Genomic DNA, 10,893 nt, shown 5'->3' with positions numbered 1-10,893 from the left:
TAACAACCATGGTGCCGGGATGATTGAAGCGTTAACACCAGGTGTTTGGAGTATCTTTATCTGCTGATTGTTAAACTTTCTAGAATACACATATTTCTATTGTTGTGTAGGACCTGGGGCTGCTGTCCCGTCATTCCTCTCTCCCCCTCTCCCTCTCCCCCTTTCCCTCTCCCTCTCCATCCCTCATTCATCTCAGACTCTAACCACACCCTCTTGAGCCAAGTCAATTTAAGCCACGTCCACTTTCATGCAAGCCACACCCACTTTTCATGCAAGCCACGCCCACTTTCTACGTAAGCCACGCCCATTTTTTTACTAGACCACACCTACAAACAAATGCCCCGCCTCCTAATTATTGATCGGCTCCGCCTACAGCCAAAAAAGTGTCCCACATATTTTTTTTTCAATGTTGGCAACTATGAGACAGGCGCTGAGACAGGTTCTGTATGCTGAGCCACTTTTTTCTGCATCTGCATCCACCAGAGAGCTTGACTTATAGAAGTGAGTGCACAGATCCGAATGTAGACTGTGCGTTTGGATACATGCATCCCTTCCTGCTCTGCATGTCAAATTTTGACATTCGACTATGTCCATGCTGCTGTGCCCAAATTGACTTCGACTGGACTGCCTGCACAGGGATGCACAGCAAGTATCCCCATGCAGTACACGCCCATTACACTAGGCATGGACACATATGCTCCATGTGAATGAGGCCTAATTGCCATGTGGGCCAGAGAGCAGGAAAGAGGAGATGTTGGATAATTAAAAGAGAAGTATGAGAATTTTATTATTCATACTTACTAGGTGGATGCTGCATCTGTCCCCTGCCGACTCTAAGGCTGAGAACCGAGTAATCAAACACCGCCGATCACTCAGTTCTCAGTGCTCCCTGAGCAGGGAGCTGGTCGCTGTCAATCTCTGGCTCTGCTCCTCCCCCCCGGGTGCTCACCGAAACACTGGGCTGTGGAGGGGGCGGGAGTGGCTGGCTCAGGCTCTCAGCAGTTCGCGCCAGTCCAGGCATGTGGGCAGATCCCAACCATATGGGTGCAATCTTTCCCCAGCCTGGACCGACTCTGTGACATCACCGAGAGCGGGCTTAAGCCTGCTGTCACCTGAAAATGGGTCTCGCAGTGGCATTGCTATGGGGGTGCAGGGGGTGCGGCCCGCAGCGGGTGACACCCGCCAGAGGGGTGACACCGGGGCCAGCGCTGCTACACAGTGCACTATATTGCTTGAAGCTAGCAGTTCGAGCAGGGCACCCAGCCATGCGGGGGAGGCTGCTTGTATCACTCTGCAGTCAGTCTAAGCTGTCACTCGAGACCTCCAATATCTCTTGAGGCAGCCGGAGTTGGTGGGCGGAGCTGGGGTGTGGCTGTCTCTTCCACTCCTCCCACAGACTCCTTCACTCTGGCTGATCGCGCAGCCGAAGAAGGAGAAAGAGGTGAGGACACAGCAGCCCTGCTCGGGTGTCTGTCTTCATCTGCAGGCATGTTGTAAGTTGCTGTGTAAGCTATAAGTCCTAACCTGCCCTATAGCCCCCCAAACTGCCACTATACCACCCCAAACTGCCCTATACACCCCAAACTTCCAATATACCACCCCAAACTTCCAATATACCACCCCAAACTGCCAATATACCACCCCAAACCGCCCTATACCACCCCCAAACTGCCAATATAACACCCCAAACTGCCCCTATGCCACCCCAAACTGCCCTATACACCCCAAACTTCCAATATACCACCCCAAACTGCCCTCATACACCCCCAAACTGCCAATATACCACCCCAAACCGCCCTATACCACCGCCAAACTGCCAATATACCACCCCAAACTGCCCTGTACCACCCCAAACTACCCTAAACCACCCCAAATCACCCCCAAACTGCCAATATACCACCAAAACTGCCCTATACCACCCCAAACTGCCAATATACCACCCCAAACTGCCCTATACCACCCCAAAATGCCAATACACCACCTCAACCTGCCATATACCACCCCAGCCTGCCCTATACCACCCCAAACTGCCAATATACCACCCCAAATTACCCTATATCACCCAAACTGCCAGATACCATCCTAATCTGTCCTATACCACCGCAACCTGCCCTATACCACCTTAACCTGCCCTATACCACCCCAACCTGCCCTACACCACCATAACCTGCCATTATACCACCCTACCCTGCCACTATATCACCCTATACTATCATTTACAAGGGCCAGTTTGGGGTGCACCCCGTGACCGTGCGCTGCCTACAGGGCGCTGGGCAGCCTAGACAGGAGAGGGGAGGACACCATGTTTTACTGCACCAGGTGACACCGACCCTAGTGACGCCACTGACAGGAGAGCAAAACAATCTGCACTGATGTGATCAACAGAAGTACAACCAAACAGGCTTTGGCTGTACTTCTCCTTTAATAAATCTCTCACACGACCTGTCTGTCTGCTCCTGTTTGGCATTACTTGCAACAATTGATAAATGTCCCCATTTGAGTTGTGAACTCATCCTCCAGGGCCCAGGCAAGCTCTTCGGCAGTCCGGGCTTTAAATCCAGGCTCTTTCTCCCTGGAAGGTCCTTCAGGTACACTCTTTCCTAGTTCAGAGGGCCTCCACGATCCCCCTTTCATAGTCCAGGGCCTCCAGACACCTGCTGCCAGGGGCGGACTGACAACAAGATTATGGGGCCCCCGGGCAATAGGAGATTATGGGGCCCCCAGGCAATAGGAGATTATGGGGCCCTCAGGCAATAGATTATGGGGCCACACAGTATACACACACACACACACACATACAGTATACACGCACAGACACACAATATACACACACAGAATACACATACACACACTGAAAAGGTACTGAAGAGGTAGGGCAGCTATAATTTTGGGATTTTTTAAAAAACACAGATTTTTACATACTGTCCCTGGTTTTATTGAGGCTGGCAACCCTGATGGGGCCCCTTAGTGGCATGGGGCCCTTGGGCAGTGCCCAAGTGCCTGAATGGTCAGTCCGCCCCTGCCTGCTGCCCTAGTCCAGGGCCTCCAGACACCCCCTCTCCTAATCTGGGACCTCCAGGAACCCCCTCACCTAGTCCAGTGTCTCCCTTGTACCCCCTCATCCACACCAACCACCATTTCCTAGTCAATGGCCTTCTCTGCACTCCTCTCCCAGTCCAAGGCCTCCTTTACAGCCCAACCCAACTTAAGAGCCTACTCTGCACCCTGCTCTCTGAATCCAAGTCCTTTATTAACCCGCGCTTTTCAAGTCCAGGGCACCTATACCCCCCAGTCCAGGGCTTCCATTGTACTCCCCTCCTAGTCCAGGGCCTCCTCTGCACTCCCCCACTCCAGCACCTCACTCTACACCCCCCCAGTCCAGGGCCTCCTCTGCACCCCCCAGTACAAGACCTCCTCTGCACCCCCCCAGCCAAGGACCTCCTCTGCATCCCCCAAGTCCAGGGTCTCCTCTGCACCCCCCCATGTTAGTGTCTCCTCTTTACCCCCCTCCCCCAGCCAGGGACCTCCTCTGCATCCTCCTAGTCAAGGGTCTCCTCTGTGCCCCCCCCAGGTCAGGGCCTCCTCTGCACCCCCCAGTCCAGGGCCTCCTCCACACTCCCCAGCCCAAAGCCTCCTCCACATCCCTCATCAGCCCAGGGCCTCCAATGCACTCTCCAGTCCAGGGCCTCCTCTAACCCCCCCTCCTCCCAGTCCAGGGGCCTCCTCTGCACCCCCCCCAGCCCAGGGCCTTCACTGCACCCCCCAGTTCAGGGCCTCCTCTGCAACCCCCAGCCCAGGGCCTCCTCTGCACCCCCCTCCCAGTCCAGGGCCTCCTCTGCACCCCCCAGTCCAGGGCCTTCTTTGAAGCCTCCCCTTCTCTGGGATGCCTCACGCAGAAAAGACATAGGCTGTTTGGGCACTGGGCAGGACTAGGAGGGAGACCTGCCTGTCCATTACACTTGATCGGGCCGCATAGACACTCTTAGAGCAGCGGTTCCCAGTACAGGTGGCACCCCTGGCAGCACCCCCCTAGATGCGTCACCCAGGGCAGGCACCCCCCCTGCCCCCCCCTAGTTTCGTCTCTGCCGACTGAATCAAGAGCCGTAATGTTTTCATGCCTGTCTTTGTCTCACGATGTGCCTTGTGTTTGTTTTCGCTAAAGTGGTCTGTGGACCATTGAGTGCTTTCTTGGAACAGTGCGGATGCACCGTTAGGAGCTGGGGAGCTGTGATATATACTACCATATATGCTGAAGACCTCCTTTAATTTATATGTTTTTGGTAAGAAGCCTATGCATTTGGTGGTGTGGGTGCAGTATCATGTAATTGAAGTGGATTTTCTCACATCACATTATTTGGCACAGACTATGGTTACACTGGACCTTTTTTTATAATTGAACATGGCTTATTTGTATTTTTTCAAAGAACCACCTTCATACAGTATATGGTTCATTATTTATCACAAATCTTTTGAAATAATTAATTGGAGCAGAGGTTTTATTTTTATACGTTTAGTTCATCCCTAATTTTATGCATTATACATCACAGGGGAATAGGTAATTTTTCGTTTTTTATTAAATTGCCCAATTTTAGCAGGAATCGGTCACATTCATTCTGTGGGTGGCACTGCCAGTACCACCTGGCTCAATTTTTCATCTAACTTTTGTCAAAAATGCTGGGAAAATTATTATTTGGTTGATCGGCACCTGCATCTAATCAGATGCAGGCACTGTTCAGTTATCCTGACAGCTGTGGATGCTGGTTGTTAAAATACAATAGCCAACACTGCAGATTCATTCATCCATGCTGTTTAGCAAGGATGGGAGACTTTTTTTGCACAGGGGTTTAGTGTTGTGGGAGGTGGGAGCAAGACATTTGTGTAGGGTGTGGAGCAGATGCTTGGTACACAACATTTTCTTTAGACATTTTATTTTCTTTGGATCACAAATAGTCTGTGAGCTCCTTACATGTTCACAAGATCAAACTCTGACTCACATAGAATTTGCCTATCCTCGGTGATATTTATTCACACAAAAGATTAGTCTATGGGGAGTCAAAGGATGTACGTCATAAAATCAGAAGTACAGGTTAACTTATGTCTAAAACTGGCATTGTTACCAACACTTGAAATGAAAAGACTTGTCTGTAGATACTGTGTAAACTTTAATATAACTCATGAGAGTTTTTTTTGTATGTGTGAGGATACATCTGATAAACATGAAACAAATCCTAACTATGGCACTACCTGCCTAGGGTTTTCATGTTCTCCCTGTGCCAGTGGCGGCACGTCCATAGGGGGCGCCCCCACCCCCCCCCAGGCAGTCACAAAAAAAAATGTTAAACATGGCCTTTTCAAAAAAAAAAAAATAAAAAAAAAATCTTTAAGTGCACTGTGTTCGGACGCCGGACACAGTGCACTATGGAAAGCGCCACGTCAATGCAATCACGAAATTGCAGACGTGGCGCTTCATTGCCAGGTTTTGGAGCTGCTTTGCGGCGCAATTCATCGCTTTGTTCTCATTGTGAGAACAAAGTCACTTCTGGCGGGCTACAAAAAGATAGCTGTCGTGAGGACTAATCCCCTTGTGTTCAGTGGAGAGGGGAGGCCCCTCCCCTCTCCACTGAACACACGGAGAAAGCCAGAAACTAGCTGGGGAGAGACAGATGCAGCTTGAAGGAGGGCTGTGCTGCACAGATGTGAGGAGGACCCTGCTGCTCTGCTGGGGACACAGGTGTGAGGAGGACCCTGCTGCTCCGCTGGGGACACAGATGTAAGGAGGGACTCTGCTGGGGACACAGATGTAAGGAGGGGCTCCGCTGGGGACACAGATGTAAGGAGGGGCTCCGCTGGGGACACAGATGTAAGGAGGGACTCCGCTAGGGACACAGATGTAAGGAGGGGCTCCGCTGGGGACACAGATGTAAGGAGGGACTCCGCTAGGGACACAGATGTAAGGATGGGCTCCGCTGGGGACACAGATGTAAGGAGGGGCTCCGCTGGGGACACAGATGTAAGGAGGGGCTCCGCTGGGGACACAGATGTAAGGAGAGACTCCGCTGGGGGCACAGATGTATGGAGGGGCTCGGCTGTGGACACAGATGTAAGGTGGGGCTCCGCTGGGGAAACAAATGTAAGGAGGGGCTCCGCTGGGGACACAGATGTAAGGAGGGGCTCTGCTGGGGACACAGCTGTAAGGAGGAGCTCCGTTGGGGACACAGATGTAAAGAGGGGCTCTGCTGGGGACACAGCTGTAAGGAGGGGCTCCGTTGGGGACACAGATGTAAGGAGGGACTCCACTGATGGGGACACAGATGTAAGGAGGGACTCCACTGGGGGCACCTGATGTAAGGAGGGACTCCGCAGGGGGCACCTGATGTAAGGAGGGACTCCGCTGGGGGCACCTGATGTAAGGACGGACTCCGCTGGGGGCACCTTATGTAAGGACGGACTCTGCTGGGGGCACCTGATGTAAGGAGGGACTCCGCTGGGGGCACCTGATGTAAGGACGGACTCTGCTGGGGGCACTTGATGTAAGTAGGGACTCCGCTGGGGGCACCTGATGTAAGGACGGACTCCGCTGGGGGCACCTTATGTAAGGAGGGACTCCGCTGGGGGCACCTGATGTAGGGACGAACTCCGCTGGGGGCACCTGATGTAAGGAGGGACTCTGCTGGGGGCACCTGATGTAAGGAAGGACTCCGCAGGGGGCACCTGATGTAAGGAGGGACCCTGCTGGGGGCACCTGATGTAAGGACGGACTCCGCTGGGGGCACCTTATGTAAGGACGGACTCTGCTGGGGGCACCTGATGTAAGGAGGGACTCCGCTGGGGGCACCTGATGTAAGGACGGACTCTGCTGGGGGCACTTGATGTAAGGAGGGACTCCGCTGGGGGCACCTGATGTAAGGACGGACTCCGCTGGGGGCACCTTATGTAAGGAGGGACTCCGCTGGGGGCACCTGATGTAGGGACGAACTCCGCTGGGGGCACCTGTAAGGAGGGACTCCACTGATGGGGACACAGATGTAAGGAGGGACTCCACTGGGGGCACCTGATGTAAGGAAGGACTCCGCAGGGGGCACCTGATGTAAGGAGGGACTCTGCTGGGGGCACCTGATGTAAGGACGGACTCCGCTAGGGGCACCTGATGTAAGGATGGACTCCGCTGGGGGCACCTGATATAAGGACAGACTCTGCTGGGGACACCTGATGGCTCATTATGGTGAGTTGAATGATTTCATTTTATATTACAATAGAAATAATGCGCTTCAATCATCCTGACACCATAACAACCATGGTGCTGGGATGATTGAAGTGCTAACACCACGTGTTTGGAGTATCGTTATGTGCTGATTGCTAAACTTTCTAGAATACACATATTTCTATTGTGGTGTAGGATCTGGGCCTGCTGTCCCTCCCTCTCTCCCTCCATCCCTCATTCATCTCAGACGCTAACCACACCACCTTAGAGCCACGCCCACTATTTAGCTGAAAGCACGCCCATTTTCACCAAGTGGGAGGGGTCAAAAAGGAAGGGCGGGTCTGGTGCCCCATCCTAAAACTTCACCAGCTGCCACTGCCCTGTGCCCACCTGAGTTTTCTCTGGATACTCCATATTCCTCCCACATTCCAAAGACACGCTGGTAGTTTAATTGGGTCCTATCTAAATTAGCCCTAGTGTGCGCAGAGCTGGTGCAAGGATTTTTGACACCCTAGGCGAAACCTCATTTTGCCGCCCCCTGGCTCCACCCCTGACTCCACCCGCTTTCCCCTGCCCATGTAAACCCCACCTTTTTAATGAAGCGCCCATCCAATGCAGCCTCACCAGTGCCCATCAAATGCAGCCTCACCAGCGCCCATCAAAAGCAGCCTACCAGCGAGCATCAAATGCAGCCTTACCAGCGCCCATCAATGCAGCCTCACCAGTGCTCATCAAATACAGCCCCACCTGCGCTTATCAAATGCAGCCTCACCAGCGCCCATCAATGCAGCCTCACCAGCGCCCATCAAATATGGCCTCACCAGCGCCCATCAAATGCTGCCTCACCAGCGCCATCAAATGCAGCCTGCCAGCGCCCATCAATGCAGCCTCAACAGCGCCCATCAAATACAGCCTCACCAGCGTCCATCAAATACAGCCTCACCAGCACCCATCAATGCAGCCTCACCAGTGCCCATCAAATGCAGCCTCATCAGCGCCCATCAATGCAGCCTAGACCAGCGCCCATCGAATGCAGCCTCACCAGCGCCCATCAAATGCAGCCTACCAGCGCCCATCAAATGCAGCCTACCAGAGCTCATCCAATGCAGCCTACCAGTGCCCATCAATGCAGCCTACCAGTGCCCATCAATTAATGTTTGCTTGTGTTCCATTCATTCAGGAGTTGGGACACAGACACAGCCCCCTGCTGCCGCTGCGCCTCTGACACTATGTGCAAACTGAGCGTCGGCTGCCTGCTGATGCTGAAACTTAGTTGCTTGCTGCAGAGAGTAGAGAGTAGGAACACCAGTGGCCGGGTGCCCTAGCCAGCAGGGCGCCCTAGGCAGCTGCCTAGTTTGTCTAGTGGTAGCACCGGTCCTGAGTGTGTGTATGTATGAATGCTAGTTAGGGACCTTAGACTGTAAGTTCCATGAGGGCAGGGAGTGATGTGAATGTATATAAATATGTAAAGCACTGTGTAAATTGATGGCACTAAATAGTAATTACCTGTAATTAAAAAAAAAAATAAAACACATGAAAAGACCTTCACCAGAAACTACCCTCTACTACTCAGCAAAAGTAAATCTGTGGAATTGGTAGAACTAAACTTGTAGATGTTAAAACTCAGAAACTAATGATGCTATCAAAATTTTTTGTTTGTTTACCATACATTAACCACTTCAGCCCCAGAAGAATTTACCCCCTTCCTGACCAGAGCACTTTTTGCGATTCGGCACTGCATCGCTTTAACTGACAATTGTGCGGTCGTGTGACGTTGCTCCCAAACAAAATTGACGTCCTTTTTTTCCCACAAATAGAGCTTTCTTTGGATGGTATTTGATCACCCCTGTGCTTTTTATTTTTTGCGCTAGAGACAAAAAAAGAGCGACAATTTTGAAAAAAACGCATTTTTTACTTTTTGCTATAATAAATATCCCCAAAAATATATAGAAAAACTTTTTTTTCCTCAGTTTAGGCTGATATGTATTCTTCTACATATTTTTGGTAAAAAAAAAAGCAATAAGCGATTATTGATCAGTTTGCGCAAAAGTTATAGCGTTTACAAAATAGGGGATAGTTTTATGGCATTTTTATTAATAATTTTTTTTTTTTTTAATGGCGGCGATCAGTGATTTTTATTGTGACTGCGACATTATGGCGGACACATCGGACATTTTTGACACATTTTTGGGACCATTGTCATTTATACAGCAATCAGTGCTATACAAATGCACTGATTCCTGTGTAATTGACACTGGCAGTGAAGGGGTTAACCACTAGGTGGCAGTGTAGGGGTTACGTGTATCCTAGGGGCGTGTTTCTAACTGTGAGGGGGAGGGACTGTGTGTGGCACGTCACTGATCTCCTCGTTCTTCCTCCCCGTGAGGCGATCGCGGGTATCCCCGCGGCGATCGAGTCGGCGGGACCCGCGACCCGACTCGCGGCCCTTGCCGCGCACCCGCTGGCCGCCTCTTAAAGGGGATGAGAAGGAGGAAATGCATTAGTACACAACATGATGTAAGCAGGTTGCTGTCAAATTAAACATAATTCTGGCCAAAATGTGACTAATGAGCAGGGCCCTCTGATTCCTCCTGTATTGAATTTTAGTGTAACTGTACTGTTTGCCCTAATGTTGTAAAGCGCTGCGCAAACTGTTGGTGCTATATAAATCCTGTATAATAATAATATTTTCATACAATTTGGGTACAGTGGGGACAGATTAAAAGCCCTGCTGGATTTTTATTGCTCCCTGTTTGAGAAATTTCTCCACGCTGTGAGTCCTGGTGAAGTAGCCATTTTATTAAATGATTATGTGTTGTGTTATTATTTTCATAATTTAAACCCTGTTCAGAATAATCTATAGGGCCTGTCATTTTTCGTTTCTATCCCCGCTGTTTCAGCTCTGTAACAATGTGCCCGGTAAATTTGTAGCAGCCCATTCTAGAATATAATTACTTAAAAGACAATCTGAACAAGTTTGGCCAAAGAAGAGAACAAGCTATTATTTAAACCTGATTTGCTAATCAGTCTTGCATGCAGTTTACTGTATGTACATGAAAAAGGATTTTGTATATTATCTGTATTATTATTTTTTACTTTCAGGACAATAAAATGTGCAATATATGTTCTTTCAAGAATACATAAAACAGAGGAATTGTGAGTTAAATGGAGCAGATGTGTAGTTGGAAAAGGAGAGGACTCAATAGATAGGGGAAGAAGGTTCATGAAGTCTTGAGAAAGAGTCAGGAATTGCCTTGAAACATATAGTCACGCCCACAGGCATCACTTCCGGTTTCGCCACTTCCAGTTTCGGGTGCGCTCCACTGATCTCAGCATGCTGCTTCCTGGTTCCTCCCCAAGGCTGCCTGGTCTCCTAGGACACCATACCACCACTTCCCAGTGCCAGTGTTAACCACTTGGTTTCGGAAACTACTACAGATTGACCCTGGACAAAACCTTCATAGGACTACATACATGAGATCTTTGCATCTGATTAGTACAGGTGTCTCTACTGGCAATTTTCCTACTCTATTCTATAATCTATTCACTGATGCCCCTTCTGGACAAGACCCCTTTCTGTGATGAAAGGCATTTTATTTTTTATTTTCATCCTTATGTGAGCTACTAATTGCTGTGTTTTAAATACAATTTTGTAATAGCTATGCTTAATCTGCACACTCTACTACAGTGTT

This window comes from Aquarana catesbeiana, linkage group LG01 (genome assembly GCF_042186555.1).
Source record: "Aquarana catesbeiana isolate 2022-GZ linkage group LG01, ASM4218655v1, whole genome shotgun sequence".
In the NCBI taxonomy this organism is placed as follows: Eukaryota; Metazoa; Chordata; class Amphibia; order Anura; family Ranidae; genus Aquarana; species Aquarana catesbeiana.
Note: the sequence above shows the minus strand (reverse complement) of the source record.